This window comes from Musca autumnalis, unplaced genomic scaffold, assembly GCF_047663935.1.
Source record: "Musca autumnalis isolate F117 unplaced genomic scaffold, ASM4766393v1 scaffold_5, whole genome shotgun sequence".
Lineage (NCBI taxonomy): Eukaryota > Metazoa > Arthropoda > Insecta > Diptera > Muscidae > Musca > Musca autumnalis.
The window spans coordinates 9601710-9625862 of NW_027412088.1; the positions used below are offsets into that span (position 1 = coordinate 9601710).

The 24153-nt window shown below is 36.6% G+C and overlaps 1 protein-coding gene and 1 long non-coding RNA gene across 5 annotated transcripts in view; both read left to right on the forward strand.

Annotated features, from left to right (window-relative positions):
• The window catches only part of Dhit (regulator of G protein signaling double hit), a 175411-nt gene that overhangs the window by 93315 nt on the left and 57943 nt on the right, over positions 1 to 24153 (forward strand). The window lies entirely within an intron of this gene.
• On the forward strand, positions 3561 to 4994 carry LOC141406262 (uncharacterized). The gene is made up of 3 exons (XR_012413352.1): positions 3561 to 3817; positions 3878 to 3942; positions 4006 to 4994. It is a non-coding gene; the product is annotated as an uncharacterized lncRNA (long non-coding RNA).

The following is a 24153-nucleotide window of genomic DNA, read 5'->3' on the forward strand; positions in this document are numbered from 1 at the left end:
ACGGGGGTGGCCGGTAATATAATACGTTTGCAGTTGTTGTGGTTGTGTTGCTAATGATGACGAAAATGTTGACAATATTCCTTATATTCCACAAACGGATGCGATAGCATAGGAATAACGTTTCTATTTCCTAATGTCATTTCCTTTCTATGTCATGCTGCTGCTGCTGTGGTTATTGTTGTTGTTGCTGTTTCATATTTTATTTATTATTACTGCGGAAAACATTGCAAATGAGGAATGACTTTTGTGTGTGTGTAGAAATTGGGCATAGAAAATATTAAAACATGTTTTTTTGGTTGAACTTTAACTTTCTTTGGTTTTGAAGTGGACAAATGGTTATAAGATGGATATTTGGGGAGAGAGAGAGAATGAGTATGAAGACAATAGAGTTTAAATTATTTGTGATGGGGGTAAATTATGTTTTCCAATATGTCGAGTGTTCATATTTTAATAAAATATTATCTGACTTTAATAAAGTAATACCAAGTGTTGTGATTTGCACAATAGAATAAATTTTCTTTATACGTATCTACACAAATGCGACACTTCTTGAATAGCTTATAATTTCTGTTTTTAATGCAGTATTAAATACAATGTCCCTATTGTCTTATCTATATATATAAAAGAGCAGTGAGGTGAGGTATTCACTGACTGACTGACTGACTGACTGATTCATCACCTCCCAGACGAAACCGCTGAAGCTAGAAAGTTGAAATTTTGGGTGTAGGTTGCTGTTGGTGTGTAGGGGTGAGATAAGGCTGGGTTTTTGGAAATTCGACCCAGAAGTGTACGAAAAGTACTAAAAGGTACTAAATATGGTACCCTTTGTATTAGGGAAACGGTAAGACCTAGAATTCTGAAATTTGGAATGAGGGTAACTGATGGAGATCTAGAAAGATGTACCAAAGGGTTTTTGGAAAATCGACCTCTAAGTGTACGAAAAGTACTAAAATTTACAAAATTTAGTACTAATTGTATATTTTGAACGGATATAGCTAGAATCATGGAATTTGGTATGGAAATCAAGGTTGGGAAGTGGTGTTGATGTAATTAAATGTTTTTGGAAAATCGTACTAATGTGTACGAAAAGTACTAAATGATACTAAATTTAGTACAAATTATATTTGGGTGAACGGATAGAACTGGAATCCTGAAATTTGGAATTAAGATTACTGTTGAAGTGTATGATTGAGACATGAGGGTGATTTTGGAAATTCGTACTTATGTGTACGAAAATTACTAAATGGTACTAAATTTAGTACAATTTGGATTTGTGTGAACGGATGGAGCTGGAATCCTGAAATTTGAAATTACGGTCAATTGTGGAGAGTAACGAAGAAAACTTTTTGGAAATTCGAACTATAAGTGCACGAATAGTACTAAATGGTACTAAATTTAGTACACTTTGGATTTGGGTGAATGGATAGAGCTGGAATACAGACATTTGGAATGAGGGTCACTGATAAAGAGAAACAATGAAAGGTTTTTGGAAATTTCAACTATAAGGGTACGAAAAGTACTAAATGGTACTAAATTTAGTACAATTTTGATTTGGGTGAACGGATTGAGCTGGAATACAGACATTTGGAATGGGGGTTACCGATGAAGAGTAACAATGAAAGGTTTTTGTAAATTCGAACTATAAGGGTAAAAGTACTAAATGGTACTAAATTTAGTACAATTTGGATTTAGGTGAACGGATAGAGCTGGAATCCTGAAATTTGGAATGAGGATCACTAATGAAGAGTAAAAATGAAAGGTTTTTGGAATTAGAACTATAAGTGTACGAAAAGTAATAAATGGTACTAAATTTAGTACAATTTGGATTTGGGTGAACGGATAGAGCTGGAATCCTGAAATTTGTAATGAGGGTCACTGATGGAGAGTAACAAAGAAAGGTTTTTAGAAATTCGAACTATAAGTGCACGAAAAGTACTAAATGGTACTAAATTTAGTACAATTTGGGTTTGGGTGAACGGATGGAGCGGGAATACAAACATTTGGAATGAGGGTCACTGATGAAGAGTAACAATGAAAGGTTTTTGGAAATTCGAACTATAGGGATACGAAAAGTACTAAATGGTACTAAATTTAGTACAATTTTGATTTGGGTGAACGGATTGAACTGGAATACAGACATTTGGAATGAGTGTCACTGATGAAGAGTAAAAATGAAGGTTTTTGTAAACTCGAACTATAAGGGTACGAAAAGTACTAAATGGTACTAAATTTTGTACAATTTGGATTTGGATGAACGGATAGAGCTGGAATCCTGAAATTTGAAATTAGGGTCAGTGGTGGAGAGTAACAAAGAAAGGTTTTTGTAAATTCAAACTATAAGTGCACGAAAAGTTCTAAATGGTACTAAATTTAGTACAATTTGGATTTGGGTGAACGGATTGAGCTTGAAATCTGAAATTTGTAATGAGGGTCACTGATGGAGAGTAACAAAGAAAGGTTTTTAGAAATTCGAGTTATAAGTGCACAACAATTACTAAATGATACTAAATTTACTACAATTGGATTTGGGTGAACGGATAGATCTGGAATCCTGAAATTTGGAATGAGAATCACTGTTGAAGAGTAAAAATGAAAGGTTTTTGGAATTCGAATTAAACTTATACAAAAAGTACTAAATATAGTACAATTTAGATATGGGTTAACGAATAGGGCCGGAATCCTGAAATTTGGAATGGGGGGTCACTGATTAAGAGTAAGAAAGATGTACCAAAGGTCGAAAAGTCCTAAATGGTAGTGAGTTTAGTATGATTTGGATTTGAAGAGCTGGAATCCTGAAATTTAGAATTAAGATTACTGTTAGAATATAGAATTGAGATATGGAGGAAGCTTTGGAAAATGGTACTAAAGTGAACGAAGCAGTACTAACTGGTATGGAATTCGCTGTATTTGCGTGAACAGATTACTGTTGGAGTGAGGATTGAGGTAGTTTTGGAAATTCATACTTATGGAAAACGGACCTATTCGGGTTCTGGGCGAAACCGCTAAAGCTAGAACCTTGCATTGTAAATGTGCGTGATTGTTGTTGTGAAGGCGTGAGATAAAGTTTAGTGTTTGGAAATTCGTACTGGAAGTGAATGCTGTGTTAGTGAAGGGTTAAAACCAGGAGTCAAATCTGAAATTTGCGATATGATACGTAGTTTTGGAAATTCGAAATAAAAAATATGGTAGTTGTGTAGGGATGCGATACTTCAGATTTTTTTTGTAAATTCTGACTACAATCGAAAAAAATATTGGTAATAAAAATAGGTCTTAGTACAACAGAATCTCCAGTATTCACCATTCCCGTATTAAATATTGTTTATATATATTTTGTTCCCTTTCCGCATACGAAGTAGCGGGCATTTGCTAGTTGGAAATAATCGTCATATACATTCCCAATAGAAAATGGAATCGTTGATGACATTTTCGTCGACGAATCATTGACGAAATATTATAAATTGTCATGCACGACAAGGTGCATGACCATGTCTTGCAATGTGTCGTGACAACAAACCCAAATTTATGAAATGATTCCCAATAGAAAATCGAGTCTTCGATGACATTTTCGTCGACGATTCGTTGACGAATGTTCCGAAATTTTCATGTACGACAACTTCCATGAACATGTCTTGCATTGTGTCTTGGCAACAAACCGAAAAATACTCAAAAGTGTGCTTTGAAACAATTGTATACATATTTATTCAGATATAAAATTTTTGATTTGTAATGAATGTAAAATTATAAAGTCACAAAATTCGGAAACCGCGTTACTGATTAAACAATTTTTATTTATACAACCTGAATTATGTAGAAAACGGTAAGTTAGAATAAATAGAATTAAATACTTTAAAATTAATTGTAGTTATTTTTTGAATAGGTGCATTTAGGTTAAAGAACATTGAAGATTCCAGCGACTGTAAAATACAACGCCTGTGGTATATGGTAAGATTTTAGAATATTTAGGAGATATTTACAATATTCATTTAAAATCATTCCTTTTTGTAGAATCCATAAATAAAAGGTCGCCTTTCGGCCGTCTGGGGTAAGAAGTGTAAGGCGTGGTAAAGCTGGAAGAAAATGGTACGTTGCAAAACATACGGGAGCTAAGTACTATTAAGTGTTTATCTAATTAGTTTTGTAAAAATTATTTTATAATTAAATAAAAATAAAAATTTGACACACGACAACATAAACGAAATTGTCTTTAATTGAGTCATCGATGACTAGTAGCAAGACAAGGTCGGTGAAACAGTCGTCGACGAAATTCGGGGGTTTTGGTCATATAGATCGTCGTCGACGACAACTTCGCTTACCCTGTCGCCCAAGTTGTCGTGCATGAATACTGGGACACTTGTGTGAAAATGTCGTCAACGATCCCAAAGGGCTGTCTGCAAAGAGTCGTGAACGAATTGTAAATGTCGTGCACGATTCATCAATGTTGTCTTAAAGACACTTTCTACTGGGTTGTTCACATATTGATTCGAATATAAAATGTTTATTATTTAAATGTAAGATAATAAAATCATCAAAATCTGAAATCGCGTCAATAATTAAAGATTTTGCTTTTACCAAAGAACGGTAAGTAAGAAAAATTATAATAAGGAACTTTAAACATAATTTAAGTTATACTTTTAATACATATTTGTAGGTTGAAGTTAAGGAGAATGCTGTAAATTCCAGCGGTTTTAAAAAAAATGGTAAGATTATAGATTATATTAGTTGTAATTGTATTTATTCATAGAGTTTTTTGACAAAATCCATAAATTAAGGAGGTCATCCTCTCTATCGGTTGTGATGGGAAAAAGAGGCGCGGATAAGTTCAAAAAAAGTGGATCAGAGAATATTCAAGAACAAATTACTATAAATGTAAGATAATATTTATAAAATGATGTATTTTTTATAATTATAAAGTAATAAAAATAAAATTTGCACACGACAACAAAACACATTGTCTTTAGTAAGGTCGTCAATGACAAATAGCAAGACAGTGTCCCCAAGGCAGTCGTCAACGAAATAACGGGGTTTTTGTCTTCCAAGTCTTCATCGACGACAACTTCGCTTACCTTGTCGCCCATGTTGTCGTGCATGAATACTGGGACACTTGTGTGAAAAAGTCGTCAACGATCCCAAAGGGCTGTCTGCAAGGAGTCGTGAACGAATTGGAAATGTCGTGCACGATTCATCAATGTTGTCTTAAAGACATTTTCTATTGGGTTATTTATTATTTCACAATACACACACCGAGACCGGCAGACAGCGAGCATAACATTGTTTCGTAGAATAATAAACACATACATATCTATGGTAAAATATTAATTATTGAATAATTGATATAGCAGCAGTGTATTTACATGGGCACATTTCATTCATATCAAAGTGAATGTTTTTTTTTTTGGAATTGTCAATGACTAAATATAATTTCGGAACACATTAAGGATATTAGATGGAATTCACAGAGTGTTTCAATATCATATTTTTATTCTACTCTCAGTAGACAGCAAAACTGATTCTAAAATCGATTTTACTAACGAAAACACCGTTTTCATAACCGATTTTTTGTCAAATAAATAAAACAGTTCATTTTTATTTTCTTCTTAACCAAATTTGCCGACATGGTCACTTTTCTCTCTAAAAAAGTCTTCCAAATAAAAGTAAATTTTGGTATAGTTTTGGTATAGAACCAATAAAAATAATGAGTCTGTTTTCGAATCGCCGTCGTCTTTCCTTTTTCACTTGCATTATTGATTGATCATCAAGTTCAATTCCAACGAGAAATTAATTAAAAAATTAATACTAAAAATGATCTTCACAAAAAAGGCAAAATTTTCAAATAAAAATAAAATCAGCCAGGCTGAGCCAGGCTGGGATTTGAACCCACGTCCTTGAAAAAGATAGAAAAAAAGTGTTGTCACGGCGTGTTAGCGTTCAGAGCCAAACTCATTACTTCAAAGGCAGCGCTAAGCGTTTGTCATGAAAGCACAACTAAATGGGAAAATCCCCATTGTTGTTGTAAAAAACAAAACAAAATGCATTTGAAAGAAGAAAAGTTCGAGGACAGCGAAGCCGCTCCACATCCGATATTTAGGCGAGCCAAAACCACTCTAGTAAAAAAATAATTGGACCATACCAATGTGGCTTTAGACCTGGCAAGTCCACCATTGACCAGATATTTACCCTGCGGCAAATCCTAGAGAAGACGCAAGAGATGCAGATCGACACATTTCACCTTTTTGTCGATTATAAAGCAGCATTCGACAGTCCCCTCCGATCAAAGGTATTCCACGCAATGTCTGAATTTGGTATCCCCACAAAGCTCATCCGGCTTTGTAAGATAACTTTAACTGATACTAGGTCCTCAGTTAAAATTGGAAAGAACCTCTCCGAAGAATTTTGTACCAAAAGAGGTTTCAGACAAGGAGACAGCCTTTCGTGTGACCTATTCAACATTTTGCTGGAAAAGGTAATACGAGATGCAAATGTCAAACGAAATGGCACAATTTTCACCAATAGCCACATGTTACTTGCCTATGCTGATGACATAGACATCATGGGACGGTCAGTAAAGGAAGTAACTGATACCTTTAGGAAGGTCGAAGCACAATCTGCGAAAGTGGGTCTGGCGGTAAACGGCGAAAAGACCAAACTGATGGTGTCGACGCGCAAAGCGTCCATAGAGCTCGGGCCAACTGTGGAAGTTGGTACCTACAATTTTGAGGTAGTTAAAGACTTCGTCTACCTCGGTACTGCCATAAACACAACAAACAACATCAGTTGTGAAATAAGAAGAAGAATTGTATTGGCCAACAGGTGCTACTATGGTCTAAGTAAGCAATTTAAAAACAAAGCCACATCTCGTCAAACAAAAATAACGCTCTACAAAACACTGATACTACCCGTGCTGATGTATGGCTCCGAAGCCTGGGTACTTGCGCAAGCAGACATGGCAGTGCTTAGTGTGTTTGAGAGGAAAATTCTTCGAAAGATCTACGGGCCGATTTGCGTTGACGGTGAATATCGACGTCGTATGAACCACGAGCTATATAAACTATACAAAGACATGCATATAGTTAAACGTATCGAGATGCAACGATTGCGTTGGCTAGGCCATATCATGAGAATGAGCGATGATGAACCCGCTAAAAAGGCGTATGAATACATGCCACATGGCGGTGCACGCAGAATCGGTAGGCCTAAGCTTCGATGGAGCATACAAGTGGATGAAGAAATGGAAAGGCGCGGTATTCCAAAAAGTCAAGCGAAAAACAGAGAGGAATGGAGATCTTTTCTTAGTTCGGTCTATTGAACAAATGTTCTGTAATGGGCCAACTAAGTAAGTAAGTAAGTAAGTAAGTAAGTAAGTAAAACTACTCTAGTTTATCGGAGCAGCTGACGCTCCTCAGATTGGGGATGTATTTCGAGGACTTAATTCACACTATAATTGCTTAAGGCCTTGGCAACTGCAACCGTGTGAATACTATTTAAACCTGCTTGATATGCTTGTTGATCTAGGGGTTCTCTCCTGTATCGTTGGACCTCTCCCTCTAGAGCATGGATATCCTTCCTGATCTGCCTGAATGTGTCGGGCCTACCCACAATATGGTGATTGGGATGGCTCGCAGGGTAACATCCAAGCAGTTACTGCAACGAAAGCATCTCATTGTGTTGCTTTACTGGAAGAATCTTTGCTTCCTCATGTAGATGGTCCACTGAAGATTTGAGGAGGCACCCTGTTGCTGTTCTCAGGGCGGCATCCTGGCAAGTTTGAATATTTTTCCCATTCGTACCACATAATCTCGGGAACCAAACTGGGGCCGCCGTTATATGTGGTCAACAAGGTTTCTTTATCTGCACCCCAAGTGCTGCCGGCTAGGGACTTGAGGACCTTGTTCCTACTTTTCAGTTTGTCGCAGATAGTTGTGGCGTGCTCGCACGACTTGAAATTAGTGTCGAATGTGACCCCTAAAATTTTGGGGCAGTTTGTGGTCGGAATTCTGCTACCGGCGACCACGACATTCAATTCTCTTCCAAACTGCGCTGTCCATGTGGTGAACAGAGTGGCTGTTGATTTTGTGGAGGAAATCTGCATATTACTCGAATGGAAAAAGGTGGTAAGATCAGTTAAATAGTTGTTCAGTCTCCCACAGATGTCATCAGGATAGGTACCCGACGCCAGGATCGTGCAATCATCCGCATACGTCACGATCTCGATGCCGTCTGGAGGGGGAGGAATACAGGAGAGTTAGAGGTTAAACAGTTCCGGAGATATCATCCCACCTTCGGGAACTGCCTGTTTCACTCTACGGGGCTTGGACTTCTTGTTCCTGAATTCCACGTACGACTGGCGTCCACACATATAAAAGACTATCCAACGTTTCAAGCTTGGCCGGTGGGTTGTCTGCTCAATGTCCTCAAACAGCGTGGAGTGCCTGACTGTATCAAAGGCTTTTGATAGGTCAAGCGCCACCATCACTGTTCTATCGCACGGCCGTCTCTGGCTGAGTCCTAGACAAATATGTGTGGTAATGGCGTGCAGCGCAGTTGTCGTGCTGTGCTGCTTATGGAATCCATGCTGATGATCGGCAACTTGATAACTATTTCTGATACTGGGGAGGACTAAGATCTCAAGGGTCTTTGATACGGGCGACAAAGACGAAATCGGCCTGTAAGATTCACTTTTGCTGGCATCCTTGCCGGGCTTCCGTAGTGGGACCACCCTGCCCATTTTCCAGACTTCGGGAACAATGAGGGTGGATAGCGACAAGTTGAGAACTTTAGTGAGATACCTCACTCCCGGCTCATCCACCTGCTTCAGCATTATCATGGAGATTCCATCAGGGCCCAACGCTTTGGATGATTTAGCGTTTCTGATGGCATTGGAAACATAATCCATTGTAAACTGTGGTGGTTCCTCCTAGGCAGGAAGAGAACTGATGCGACGTAATACTCTTCTCTTCGCCCTGTCACTCTCGGGGTGCTCGACAAACTGTCGATTGAAATAACTTGCGAACTCTTTGGGTCAGTTAACGTAACGTCGCCAAACGTAACTGAGGTCCTATCATCCCTTCTTTCAGGGCTCGAGAGTGATTTAACCGCTGCCCACAATTCACCTATACCCGCTCCAATGTTGCAACTCTTCAGATGATTTAACCACTTGTTCCGCTTACGCTCGCCGACCAGCCTGTTAACTTCCAGTGTCAGCTCCCTGACTCTGGGGTCATTGGGGTTGGTTCAGCGAAGCTCATCAGGCTCATTTGCTAATCCCGTCGCCTCTGCTGGGAAGTTTGGTCTTACTTCGGGTATTCGACCAGCAGGGATATGGCGAGCGGCTGCAGCAGTGATGATGTCTCAAAACGTCCTTTCCGCTACCCGAACATCAGAAGGATTGGGCAGTTCTGAAGCGTTGATTGGTGAACTCTCTGAAACCCGTCCAATCAGCTTTCTTATGATTGACGAATGTCCGGCGTTCAGAGGTAATGAAATCGGGTGGTCTGCAAATGTAGACAATTATGGGGAGATGGTCTGATCAAAGGGAAATGACGGGTTGCCAGGTAACGTCATTTGTCAGACCAGGTGATACGATGGTTATGTCTGGCGAGCTGTGACACTCTCCTCTAATTCTGGTAGAGGCGTCCTCATTGCCGTGCAAAACGTAGAGCTGTCAATCTGCACAGCCAGCGCTGTGCCTATCTGGTCGTTTCCGAGGGCCGAATTCCACATCTCATGATGCGCATTAAAGTCCCCCAAAACCAGACGATTATGACCTTCCAAAAGCGGGCTAATGTTAGGCACGTAATCTGATACAGCTATTTCTCGGCGGGATGTATACGTTCAGCAGCTCTATCTCGGCAGTTCCACACCTGACTGCTACCCCCATACATTCCATGTACGGGTCATTAGAGACAGGCTCAAGCGAGATAGGTCTGTATTGGACAGAGTGGTGCAATAGGAAAGCTAATCCCCCACCTCCACTGCTGGTGCGATCCTTCCTTAGTTATAACCATCGCAACGTTGTAAGCTACAGTTGTTGTTCAGTTTGGTTTCTTGCACCGCAGCGACCTTGATATTCCTCCGACTCATGAAATCTACTATTTCCTCGACCTTACCTCGGAGTCCATTGCAATTAAATTGCAAAAAGGATGTATTATCCGGGATTGGGACAACAACGGCTGGTGTTAAAGGCTGCACGTGCGGTTGTTGTCGAGGGGGCTGCGGGGGAGTCTCATAATCGGACGACGAGGGAGTTTCGTAATCCGATGACGACTCACTGGGGACTGTATTCACAGAGCATGCAGAAACATAGTCCCTGTCCCTCACGTGAACAAGTCCAGAGCAGCCCCTTAGATGCACCCATTCCTGACATCTATTGCATCTCCCCGAAGGCTGGATGTGGATGAAGATGCGGATTTGACAAACCGAGCACAAATATATTGGTCCTGGGTTTTCCTCCGTCCCGGCACGGACCAAAAGGATTCGGAGCAGGCATTCCGGGATATGCTGTTCCCAACAAAGAAAAACGAACAATGATGTTGTGTAGTTCCGGGTCAATCCGGTACAAAGAATCCGCTGACGTGGGATTGAAAGAATTTTGTTGTTGTAGCCTATGTTTCTGTTGTCCATTGATTTTCAGTCTCAAAATCAGCTCCAAAGACCTGCTCCTTTTTAAAGTAAGCTGCTTAGAGTATATACATTAGGGATATAACTTTTTGCACTTTTTTGCAAATATCAAAAATACCACCACATAGCCGTGTAGAGCATGAAAAACTATTATGAAATACGGTGTCAATTTTTCTCTACCGCGAAAAAAGTTTCCGCACCAAATGCATTGAAGTTCTGTAATGCATTTTTTAATTTTATCTGTCATAACAACATATTTGCTTTTCATTAAAATTTTTATTTTTTTGTAATCTAATTTAAAATCATTATCAAAGCGTTCTGAACCAATTTGTTCTAAAATCGCGCCATTTCGGACCATATTAGGATTTTTTGACACTATTGCAATTTTTGGGTTTTCTTTATAAACTCGTGAATTTTATGTTTATATTTTTTTATCCTATCGGACAAGAGAATATGGAGTCATTTGCAACTAATTCGCGAAAGTTACAGGCTGTTTTTGTTGACTTTGCCTGTGAGAATTGTATTTTTTTTCTATAAATATTTATTCAAACAAAGCAAATTTAAAATTTTAAGTAGAAAAAATATCAAAAGGGTTTTAGTAATCACGGCCGATGCGGGAACTTTTTTCACCGAATCGATCTTAGAAACGCGTTTTCATTATGAGGACAAAATTCCCCACGTGGTACTGGTGTTGTATTTCTGTAAAAAACATATACGATTCTCACAGGCAAAGTCAACAAAAACAGCCTGTAACTTTCGCGACTTCGTTGCAAATGACCCCATATTCTTTTGTCCGGTAGGTACAATAAATATAATCATAAAATTCGCGAGTTTATAAAGAAAAACCAAAAATTGCAATAGTGTCAAAAAATCCTATTGTGGTCCGAAATGGCGCGATTTGAGAAGAAATTGGTCCAGAACGCTTTGATAATGATTTTAAATTAGATTACAAAAAAATAAAAATTTTAATTAAAAGCAAATATGTTATCATAACAGCTAAAATTAAAAAATGCATTGCAGAACTTCAATGCATTTGGTGCGGAAACTTTTTTCGCGGTAGGGAAAAATTGACACCGTATTTCATAATAGCTTTCCATGCTCTACACGGCTATGTGGTGGTATTTTTTTGGTTATAGCCCTAATATACATATGTTATGTTTCCAACCCGACTGATTTGGTTTGATGATGATAATTGAAATCGAAGTAAATCATTCCATCACTAAGCCTTTCGTATCTGAATAACTTCCCTCAACACTTAAATTCACTTTGATTTCTCTATCCTTGTAACAGAAATTCCTCATTTGGAACACTTCAGAAAATTTGGCCTAAATTAATGAGGTTATACACATTTGGTTGCGGTTGTTGTTGGTGTTGCTTTTGTTTTGTTTACGTAGTGGGGGTAAATTTTTTATGCAAAAGGTTACGGCGTTCAAAAAAAGTAATGCGTACATATGTAAATAAAATACATACATATGTGCCCAAACTTATTCCTATGTACATACATACATGTGTGTATTGGCATTTCTATTGAAAATTAAGCATTATGTGTACAATTTACATGCATACCCCTTAGAAAATCGAGTCTTCGAAGACATATTCGTGCACGATTCGTTAACGAAATTTCCGAAATTGTCATGAACGACAAGTTGAATGACAATGTCTTGGAGTGTGTCTTGGCAAAGAACCCAAGAAATTTTTCAAAAAAGCGAACTTTTAAATTTATTACCACTTTTATGACGTAGGTGACAATTTGCAAGACATTGTCTTGCAATGTGTCGTGCAAAACAAAAAAACGATACCAATTCAAAACTGTATGAAAGCAGCATGCTATGCAATATTAATAGAAAATTAAAACTATTTTTTTTTTTGTTATTTTCAATTCGGTTCTTGCCTTCAAATAAGCTATTGAATATACATATTAAACGTGTGTTTATATAAATAAAAGTGAATAAATATACAGATTATTAAATAACGTAAGTAAAACTAAATAATATTTACAACATTTCATTATGTCATATAAAAGATCTTTGCGGCGAGAAATTTCTCGAAAAAATCTGGATTATTTGAAAAGACTTCGAGGAAAACAATTTAATCAAAAATACTTCTATCAGGCAGAGGACAATAATAATGTTGAAGTTTTGCCAGTTTACAACGAAAATTCCGAGTTTGAACCATTCCTTGAAGATTTGCCTGTTTGTGACGAAAGTTCCCAATTCCAGCCAACACTGCGTGAAAAATTGAGGGATGTTTTTTTGAAGCACAACGTATCTAGAAGTTTGGGAGATGATATATTGGCAATTCTGAGGGAAGAAAACTTAAATGTTCCCAGCACTTCCATCCAACTTTTAAATTACGATAAACAGAAAACAAAAATTGACAAATATTTCCAATTTTATAATTATTACTATTTGTTTTAATTTTTATTATAACTATATTATCATTTTAATTATTTTTAATTATATACTCTTTGAAAAATACAATGTTTGAATTTACTTTATTTACTTTAATTATATATGCATTATTATATATTCAAAAAAATTGTTTCTTTTCTTTTTAAATGGGGTTATTGGAGGAACTGCGGTTATTTATCACTGAAGAGAAAATAGATGGCATTGTAAGGCAATATGTCGTCAACGACTCATTGCATGACAGTGTCTTTAAAACTGTCGTCAACGACTTATTGCAAGACAGTGTCTGTAAAGTTGTCATCAACGACTATCTGCAAGACAGTGTCTTTAAAACTGTCATCAACGACTATCTGCAAGACAGTGTCATGTACATTGTCACCGACGACAACTTCGCTTACCCTGTCGCCCAAGTAGTCGTGCATGAATAGGCGGACACTTGTGTGAAAATGTCGTCAACAATCCCAAAGGGCTGTCTGCAAAGAGTCGTGAACGAATTGGGTACGTCGTGAACGATTCATCAATGTTGTCTCGAAGACACTTTCTATTGGGTATCTACATGGGTTTGTGTCTGTGTGTGTAAGTGAAGTCATGGTCGGTCATTCAGTAAGTCTTGAGTTGGTTTTTTTTTGTGTATAAAGTAAAACATTTCCACGTCTTCTTTTGATTTTGCAATATTTATTTATTCAAAATTATTTTTCTATTTTTGTGGTTTTGAAATTTTTTATAGGCAATTAAATTGATTCGAAATTCCTTGTGTTTTTTTTCGCTTGCTATTGACAATCACTCATATGTTTGATTTGTGTTGTTGGCATTTCAGTTATTGTTTATGGTGGGGTCGGTCCAAAGGAATGCTGTGGGAGATTAATCAAATAAAAGAATGCGCATCATCGTTGTCGTGGTCTCATTTATAAACATTTAATTTGTTTTCGCTCTGTATTTTTTGTTCTCGCCCACATAACATAAACATGTTTCTCTCTTCAGCTCCCTCTCTCTCGCTTGCTCTCATTCTCTTTGCAGGAATATTCATTATTTCCAATTTCCCGTTATTCCATTGATTAGAACTTTTTTTGGTGTATCTGTGAAATTAGGTTGCACGCTCTCACGCGACTTTGAATTTTTTCGGTCCCTCTCCTTAATGCCAGGAAACAGCTGTTACCTTAAAAGCTTTCTTTGTTAGATTTTCACTTATGGCAATGCCCCAAAAGCCACACAAGCTTTAAACAAACTTTTTATTAGAAAAGCTTTGCGTGAAAGCATTTCATTCATAAAAATTTCTCCAAAAACAAAAACTAAATTTTGAAGTAAATGAAAAGCTCTCTTGCTTGTGGTTGTACTGTGTTGTTGTTTAGTTTTCCACATGGTTCTGTTTCGGATCAAAAGATTTGTTGCCAGGCTTTTGAGTGTCTGGCGCGTTTGTTGGCTTTCGTTTGGTTGTTGGGCTGCGTATGAACAACATAGCCATCAACATTCCACATACTCCACGGTGTACGACATCGCAAGTGTGTGTTGGCCTTTGTATTTGTCTAGCCTGCCTTGCAATTGTTGTTATTGTTTTTGTTGTCGTTTGGTTTGATATGTGCTTGCTGTTGTTGTTTTTGTTTTGTTTGAAAAAAAGCTCTTTGCTTTTGTGGATTTCTCCACAAAGGTATGAAGATTGTTTTGGTTTCAGACATACATTCCATACGCGCCGTGTAGTAAATCGGACGTTGTGTACGCAAAGCCGCTTCAAAGAAACAGCCAAAAAATACTCGTATTCGTTTATTTATTTATTTTAGCAATGTGTGATCTAGTGTAATTTATCACTTTAAACATTGGTTGGTGTGAATTAAAAAAAAAAGAAAAATATATTTTTTTTAATTAAATAAAATTTTTTGCCCAAAGCAAAGAAAAAAAGTTGGAAAAAATTATTAAAACCACGTACCTCTGCCACTGCAATAAGTGTTAGCAAACCAAAACTACCAATTTGAATATTCAATGAAGTTGTGTTGTGAAGATGTAACAAATTGTTGTTGGAATTGTATTGTGTGTGTGTGTTTTTTGTAAATAGGATCCCGTGAGAAATGCAATTTCCAAATTATGAATAATGTTTTATTAATGATCCTTCTTCTATGTGCAACCAAAAAATGAATGAAAACATGAAATAAAGCAAAAATACTCCGTAACCATTGCTCTCAAAGTGAATCAATTTGCATTGACATGCAAATGTAAATGAAAACCCCAGAACGAAGCCACTGGATTAAAGGCAAACATGCATAATTCATGAGCATTTTTCAAAGTGTGAAAGTGTAATTAAACCAAAAAATCGTTTTTTTTTCTTGTGTTGGTGTCTAAATTAGATTTGAAATAAGAAATTAAAAGGTTAATTGGAAACTGAATAATTAATAAATACTATCAATTTAATATAAAATTGAGACTTGATTTTTTATTTCTAAAATACATATGAGTATGTTCTTCCAAAATATCGAAAACCTTTTAATTGCAGTCGCCACTACATTTTGGCGCTTTTTTTGTTTGTATTGACGAATATGAAAAAAGTTATTTATGAAATCTGTTTGTTTTTTTTTTAATTTTTTGAAGGGAGAGATTATTTAAAGTTTTACATGACAATAGTTTTATTATTCATACATATTATTTGTGGTTCTCAAAGACAACATTTTGAATTGTGGGGACATATTCCAATGTAAATGTTGAATTCTAGAACGGAAAAGGTTTTTGTAAATGTAAAATGGACCATAATGTGTCAAATATTTGCCGTATGGTTCTTTACATTCTAAAAACTCAGGCTGACGATTTTTAAATTTTTGTCTATATGCATTAAGTATATAATTTCCAAAATATCCAAAATTACATTTTTTTGCAATCTTTTTCTTTAGGAAGTAATTTTAAATCTCAAATGGCAATTTTAAAATTTCGGTATAGTAATTGCAGAGGAACTCAAGGTGAAATTAAAACTTTTGAGTTTGTTATTATTTCTCATTAAAAAAAACGAAAAAAATTGAATTTTTTTAAATTAATTTTTTCCAAAAATTAAAATTTGTTTAACAAAACCCATATAAAAACTCATATTTTTTAAAAAATTTTAATTTGTGTAAAAAAGGTATAATTGATATGGGTAAACGGTATGAAACAAGTAAAAAAGTATAATTCGGCTTTGACAGAGATATACCCTCAGCCTGTGTGAATAAAAAAACTTATGTATTTAGGGGGTTTTCAAAATATTGGGCTTATGAACCGACAAAAGTATGGATAGGATTAAAGCTCAAAAATTTGCGGGGATAAAGATAGATAGGGCTTTTTCATCACACTAGCCTACGAAAAACATAATATTGCTGTAAAAGGGCCACTAGGAAAACCTTCGGTAAAAATGTCCAAAGGATCCTCGAACATACCCTTAACCACACTAAAATGTAGAACATTTGTGTGGGTGGTACCGTAAGGATTGGACATATAGGGCCCAAATTTGAACATAAACTAAGTTTCGACAAAATTTAGAGATACAAAATTTGGACCAAATCGGTTGCTATGTCTAATATTCGAAGAAATATTATAATATCCAAAGTTTGGACGAACGCAGTATTCGGTTCGAGCTCTCCACACACTACATGTGGTGCCATGGGGGTTTTTTTACAACTTTCGGGTTGTTTTCTCAAGAAATATGGACTTGCCCCTGGAAAAAACGTTAAGTGTCGTAATTGAGGCAGCGAATGCAAGTTGCTTCAACAAACGTCAAAATGATTCTAGAGCAGGTCTTAAAATGAACTTATCCGAAAATTTGTGTGGGAGGTACTAACAGGAGTGGACAAATATAGTCCATATTCGAACCTCATCTATATCTGGTAGATATGTCAGGATGCGTAGAGTATGGACCAAACCGGTCACTCCCTTCAAGAGTTATCGTGCTCACAATTTTTTCGAAAAATTTTGAACTTTTGTGTGGAAGGTACCTGAAGGAGTAGACCGATATGGCTTATTTTCGAACTTAAACTTAGTTTGGACAAAATATTACGAAGGCCACATTTTGGACTGAATCGGCAGATCCATACGAGAGTTGCCTTGTGCTCGAACCACTACACACGGTGTCAGAGGGGTTCTTTGTACATTTCAGGCTATTTTCTCAGGAAGTATGGACTTGCCCCTGATGAAACTCCCTTACTCCCTTCAAGAGTTATCGTGCGCACAAATTTTCCGAACATTTTTGAACTTTTGTGGGGGAGGTACCGGAAGGAGTGGACCGATATAACCCATCTTCGAACTTAAACTAAGTTTGGACAAAATATTACGAATAGGTTGATCCGTTCGAGAGTTATCGTGCGCTCCATTCAGGCAGACAGACAGGCGGACGGACATTGCTAAATTAACTCCAAATTGTCTGAAACTAAAACTCTGAGGGTATAAAAATGTCCAGCACAAACCACTTTGAATTTTTTTTAAATTCTGGGAAGTGTGAAATGAAAAAAAATTCTCAAAAAATTATTTCCTGTTGCACGAATGAATGGCCTTTTGCCTATTAATGATTAAAATAACTTTTATTCCATTTAAATTGTAAAAAGTTCCCGCACAAACCATTTTTAATTTGTATGATATATGAAATAAAGTTATATATAATATAAAATTATATATATTTAATAATACGATGATAAAATCAGTGAGAAACAAACGGCCTATACGGTCCATCCAATTTTAGTTATCTTAGTAGGATTTAGAGCTATGTCAGGAAGTCAGTTATTAGAAGTTTAAGGATGTGCAAAGCTTCGATCAAATCGGATACTCATTTCTTAATGAATAATAAATCATCAGTGTTGGCCGGGTTTTTTTAGAGCTTTTGATCAATTATAATTGGAAGCATAAACATGCCCCCACAAAAAAAAAAAGAAAAACTGTACCATCGTAGAAGGATAAAATAAAATCTATATATCATCCTGATCTATTTTTCATGTTGCGATGTACATAGTTTGGACCAAATCGGATAATTTCAGGAACATTTTTTTTAATGTTGTGGGGGAGTTTCCCGAAGGAGTAGGCCTATACGGTCCATCATAGAACATAAGCTATATGTGTTAAAATATAAGGATGTAAATTTGGTTGCAACAACAACATGCATGCCAAAGGGTGTTTTTTTTTACAGATTTCGGGTTATTTTATCAGGAAATATGGACCTGGCCCTGAAAAAACTTGCACCGTCGCAAATACCAGATGCTACAAAAAACAAAAAAAAAAAACAAATCTATTCGAGTGCATGTTTTGAACCGTAAGGACTGCAATGATATAGTCCATATTCGAACCTGAAATTGTTTGGTAGAAATTTCAGGCCGTGTAAGGTTTGGACTAAATCCGTTTCTGCCTTCGAGAGTTATCGTGAGCACCATTATAGCGAAAAAATTGGAAATTATGTGGGTGAGGTACCGCAAGATGTGGGTCGATGTGCCCTATCTTCGAAGTTAAAATAAGTTTGGACAAAATATTACGATATTACCCAACATTTGAACCAAATCTGTTGATCCGTTCGAGAGTTATCCTGCGCACCAGCTAGCCAGACAGACAGATAGGCAGCCAGGCACGGCTAAATTAACTCCAAATTGTATAAAACGGATTTCGTCCAAACATACTTTGTGTCTAAAACCATTTGTTAAAGTTCAAATGTGATTTTTATTCTAATTCGACTGACTTTTAGTCATGTGTCAACCCCCCTTGTCACAAATAGTCTACTAAGTTAATTATGCAACTTTGCGCATTCGGCGCAAAATAATATTGACATATTCTGACAAGAGAGAATGACAATTTGCCGCCCAAAGTCTAGTTAAAGCTGCGTTTGAGTCAGAGTGTGTTATTCGACACAAGGCAGAATAGACGAACTTCGTTCACGGACTCCGTCCACTTAACAATACTAACAATTATTGTTTACGAAAAAAGGTAAAAGCTTTACGAGCAAACATTCAATAAAAGACCAAACATCAATACTAAAAACACTTGTGTTTTTATTTCTTTCCTTTTTTCGTTTATTCATCTCTTCAGGCTGGATTAAACACCATCATTTCTATGATGCACAATTTTGGTTGTAGCAAATATGGATACGCAATCGAAGTCAAAAATCGACTATTCGATCGTTCGATTTCTACCTTCAACGGAAAAGTCGACTTTTCGATCATTCGATTTTCACCTTTAACAAAAACATCGACTTTTCGATCTTTCGATTATGATCAAAGTCGATTTTTGATCGGTTTTATAGCTTTTTTGATACATATCGCTGTCAACAGAGGGTGTTATTACAATATTTGTCATATAAAAAATGTTGGGTAAGAAAATCGATCTTTCTTTCTGAAAAATATTCCCTGGAATATAATATACAACCCTTTAACATAAATGCTTCTATCACGTTGTTTTCAGTATATTTTTCAACGACGATTTAATAAATTTGTCAATAATGTGGTGAAATCCGAAGTGCGAGAATAAACTGTTGGTGTGAGCTGAGTTTGAAATACATGTTGTAAATGATATGATGCAAAATACCGCTGAAACAACATGAAGTAAACATTTTAGAGGTTCAGAATGTTTTGAAGAATTGCTGACAACATTATTTGGAAGATTTCTGCAAAAGGTTACTTGGTTCAACTCCCAATAGTTTAACTGATACTGACCAGAATTTCAGCAATTATGTAAAATTTTCTATATTTTATCGATTTTGATGCCCCAGATGGAGTTTTTCTTATGTGGTTTTTACATAAGTTAAATTCTACTAGTTTAGGGCTACAATATTGCCAAAGACAGCAAGGCCAAATTCCTATTCGATTCTGAGATAAAGGCTCGATAAATGCAAAAAAACTGTAGTTTTAGCCCGGTTTAGATGAGGCTATAAAATCCGAACTGAATCTGACAGGACAAAACCCTAGTAGTGTTTTTGTAGTCTCGGTATGCACGGTGCTCTTGAAACAATTTTAAATGGAAGGTGCTTACACCTTGGAAGTTTTTGCGGATTCTGAAACTACAATGTTCATAGATGAGAAAAATCAAAAAAACAAAAAAATCGCCGGAGCGCTTTTTAAATAAATCGCGATTTAAGTTGACATTTTTAGGGGTTGTTTAGGTTTTCACGATTTTGTATAGAAATCATGTGTCCTATCAAAATGGGACTAAAGAAAATGTTGTAGCTATGAAAATTCTCTACAAGATCGACCTTTATGGTATTTTCGTAGTTTTTACCATTTTTGATATATAGAAGATCAAATTGGGACAATGCACTGACTGTATCGCCCCCTTATAAAACAATGTCATGAAGGGTGCGCCTTAACTACCCAGCAAAATTTGACGGAAGGGGTTCTTTGCGATGACGTGATTTCATGTCATCTTTTCTTCTTCTTTATTTGCAAATTCGGTATTCGAATATAAGCGACCATACAATTGTAGCATATTTCATTGCAATTACATAGATTACAAATGTGATATTTTTTTTCATGACATTTATAAATTATTGATAATTCTTTCAAAACTGCTTCTATTTCTTGATATACTGAGAAGATTAGCCGTGTTGTTGATATTTGTCCAGTCTTCTATGTTTTTTATCCAAGTCATCTCTTTTCTGCCTCTGGTACGACGTCCTTCAATGGTCATTTTAAGTATTGCCTGCAGGAGCTTATACTTTCCATGTCGCATGATGTGTCCTAAGTATGCCGTTTTTCGTTTTTTGATGACAGATACAAGTTCTCTCCGTTGGTTCATTTTTGTCAGTACTTCCAGATTTGTGACGTGTGCAGTCCAAGGTATTTTTAATACTCTTCGATAAATCCACATTTCGAAGGCTTCTAGTCTTTTTATGTCAGCAGCTTTAATGGTCCAGACTTCTGCAGCGTATAATAAGACTGACCATACATAACATTTAATAAATCGTACTTTTGTCTCAATGTTTATATCATGGTTGGTCAAAACTTTTTTATATTTGAAGAATGCATCTCTTGCCATTTCTATACGACATCTTATTTCCTTTGAGGGATCCCATTGGTCATTAATTAGAACCCCGAGGTATTTAAAACTTTGTACTCTTTCGACGTGTGCGTTGTTTATTTTTAACATTGTTTCATTGTGCGAATTTTTCTTACTAACAATCATCAGTTTTGTTTTGTGTGTGTTAATTTTAAGACCATATGATTCGCTGCGTGAAGTGAGTGCATTTACTAGTTTTTGAAGTCCGGATATACTATCGGCTAATACTGTGGTGTCATCTGCATATCGGATGTTGTTAATATAAGTACCGTTTAGTTTTATTCCTTCTTTTATATTTTTGACGGATTCTTGGAAAATTCTCTCTGAGTATATGTTAAACAGCAACGGAGATAAGATACAGCCTTGCCTGACCCCTCTTGATATCAGTATATCGTCGGTAAGATTGCCGTTGACATCAATCTGTGCAGTTTGATGCCAGTACAGACTCCGAATGCACCTGAGTTCTTTGTCATCAATCCCAATTGACGAAAGTATTTCCATTAATTTGTCATGGTTCACTGTGTCAAATGCTTTCTCATAGTCGATGAAGCATAAAAAAATGTCCTTGTTAGCCTCTCGACATTTTTGAATAAGGACCTGAACACAGTATAATGCTTCCCTCGTCCCCATGCCTTCTTTGAAGCCGAATTGATTTACACCCATAGCTTGTTCACATTTTTTATAAATTCTGTTGTGTATAATTTTAAGGAATATTTTAAGAGCGTGGCTCATTAAGCTGATGAGTCGGTGGTCACCACAGTGTTTCGCATGACTTTTCTTAGGAATTGCTTTAAAAGTTGATTTTAGCCAGTCTTGAGGGTAGTGTCCTGTATTATATACATGATTCATTAACCTTGTTAGCAGGTCAATATTATTTTCATCTATGAGTTTTAGCATTTCTGAAGGAATTTCATCCGGTCCTGTTGCTTTCCTATTTTTCAGAGATGTGATCGCAGATTCTAACTCGCTCTTAGTAATGTTTGTTCCAGTCATCGCTTGTGCTGATTGGGTATTAAAACTTGATCTGTTGACGTCTGTAAATAGGCTTTGAATGTAGTTCTTCCAAATTGCTTGTTTATCTGCATTCTCAAAAGCTGGTTCATTATTATTGTTATACAGAACTGGCGACATAGTTCTATGATATATACCAGCTGCTTCTTTCAATTTCTTGTGTAAATTAAAATCATCGTGTAAGTTTTGTAATTTTTCGATCTCCTGGCATTGGCTATTAATATGTCTGATTTTTGCAGCTCGAATTTTCATTTGAATCTCCCTGTTTAATTCCCAATACATTTCGTAATTCGAGTTTTTGTATCGTCGTCTTTCGCTAAGGAGTTCTTGTATTTCATTTGACATCCAGCCTTTGTGTTTTGATCTTTTGTAATTTCCCAGATTGTTTTGTCCTATGGTTTGAAGAGTATTTTTGACTTCGCCCCAAATATGTTCCACATCATTCCTATTAACGTTATTCAATTCTAAGTTTATGAGGTCTCTTATGCTTGATTTAGTAGCTGGGTCGTCAAGTTTCCCAATGTCAAGTTTACGGTGTTGGTTTTTCTTCACTGGTGCACTAAGTTTGGTGTATATTTTTGCCATAAGAAGATTGTGATCTGATGGTACGTCTGCTCCAGGATATGTTGATGTTTTCGCAATTGAAGTAGCGTAGCGTTTATTAACAATAATAAAGTCAATTTGGTTTCTTATTATATTTCCATTTCTGTCCTGGGGGGATTTCCAGGTGTAGAGTCTTCTAGGTGGTAAGCAAAACAGGGTATTTGTTATTTTCATTTTATATTCCTGACAGAATTGGATTAGCCTGTCGCCTCTGTCATTCCTTTCTCCTAATCCATATTGTCCAGTAACACCGGCCACTACTTCTCGTCCAACCTTTGCGTTAAAGTCGCCTTGTATAATGGTTATCTCATGCTGTTTTGTTAGTTGTAGCAATTCTTCGATTTCATCGTAAAATGCTTCTACTTCTTCGTTACTTTTGTCCGACGTTGGCGCGTAAACTTGAATAACATTAATTGTAATTGGCTTGGCATCAATTCTTATCATCATGGTTCTGTCTGATTTTGGTACAAATCCTGTAACACATTTTGCTATACGGTCTGTTACAATTATTCCAACCCCATTCCTATGGGTTTTGTTGAGATTGCCTGAGTAAAACATTTTCGAGTTTTGCGATATAAATTCTCCACAATCTGGCCACCACGTTTCGCATATTCCAAGTATATCAATTTGGAGTCTGTGCATTTCAGTTAAGGTATTAGCTAGTTTTCCAGCTTCGTAAAGACTGCGTACATTCCATGTACCAATATTAAGTTTTGTTTTAGTTTTACCTCCGGGGATTCTTAGCACCCTTGTAATGCCGGAGACTAAGGGCCGTGTATTTTGGTTTGTGTTCATAATTGTATGGTTTTCCAGGGAGATTACTTCAGTGGTTTCCCGTTGCCTTCTGAAGGGTTGAGAATTTTCCTTTTCTATATCCAGCCGCTCCTCCTGGAGTTCAGACGCTGTTTGTGACCGCTCAATATGAGACAGACGTCGCATTGTTGTGATCAGTTCATCCGCCGCAGTTGCATATAACTTGTACCGTTGACTTCCCACGTTGTGGATTGTTCTTAGCTTCAGCGTTCACCATCGACCTTACCGGCATGGGTGGCCCTACCAGTAGCTACGCTACCGCCGGTATCGCTCTTAGGATCTTCACGCTTACTAGACCTCCCCATCGCGCTTGAGATGACAATCCATCGAGGAGGTGTCATCTTTTGCATTGGTTCAAAGGAAGTCGTGGAAGATCCGATCTTTTCATTAGGATTTGAACCAATGCAAAGGAAGTCGTGAAAGATCCGATCTTTTCATCAGCATTTGTACCCATTCCATCGATCCAATAGAGATGATGTTTGTGTTTTTATTTACACACCTGTTTATTTTCATTTTGGTATGTACAAGTACTGCAAAAATCTACTAATTTTTACTATTTTTTTCCGATAACATAAAGGAAAAATTGTTATCGTAGTAAAAATAAGTAGATTCTTGCAGTTTCTGGAACAGACCAAAGTTGTTAGAACTGTGTTCGTGATGTTGTCTTACATTTCCTGCATATCAAACAACTAAAACTTCTAAACAATTGGTATTATATGAAGTCCCAACC